This window comes from Diaphorina citri, unplaced genomic scaffold (assembly GCF_000475195.1).
Source record: "Diaphorina citri unplaced genomic scaffold, Diaci psyllid genome assembly version 1.1 scaffold74259, whole genome shotgun sequence".
Classification (NCBI taxonomy): domain Eukaryota; kingdom Metazoa; phylum Arthropoda; class Insecta; order Hemiptera; family Psyllidae; genus Diaphorina; species Diaphorina citri.
This window is the reverse complement of record NW_007451411.1, coordinates 1-375: the sequence shown is the minus strand read 5'-3', so window position 1 is coordinate 375 and position 375 is coordinate 1. Positions and strand designations below refer to the sequence as shown.

The 375-nt window shown below is 36.8% G+C and overlaps 1 non-coding gene across 1 annotated transcript; it reads right to left on the bottom strand.

The window, feature by feature from the left end:
* Positions 1 to 71, bottom strand: Trnae-uuc. Its single transcript has one exon. It is a non-coding gene; the product is annotated as a tRNA-Glu (tRNA).
* Between the last annotated feature and the right edge of the window lie 304 nt (positions 72 to 375).

Here is a 375-nt window from a genome sequence, read left to right as displayed (position 1 = left end):
TCCCATGCCGGGAATCGAACCCGGGCCTTCTGGGTGAAAGCCAGATATCCTAGCCACTAGACCACATGGGAGGATGAGTAGGGAGGGCCGTATATTACTCATATAAACAAAACGAGAATTATTATAAACAAACGAGAAGTTCACATTCACATGCATGGGATTTTAACGTGGTTACGTAAACACTGGTTTGTTTCACATTCACATGTATGGGATTTTAATGCTTATAAGGTAGACGCGCTACCTCCAAGTTAATTAGGATTATGTACTTATTTTTTAATTATTATTTTTTTCTTTTCTTTTTTTTTTAACATTTATCCTTTAAATTACTACATGAGTTATACAACGAAACCAGACCAAATCACTAAGCAGCCCAAG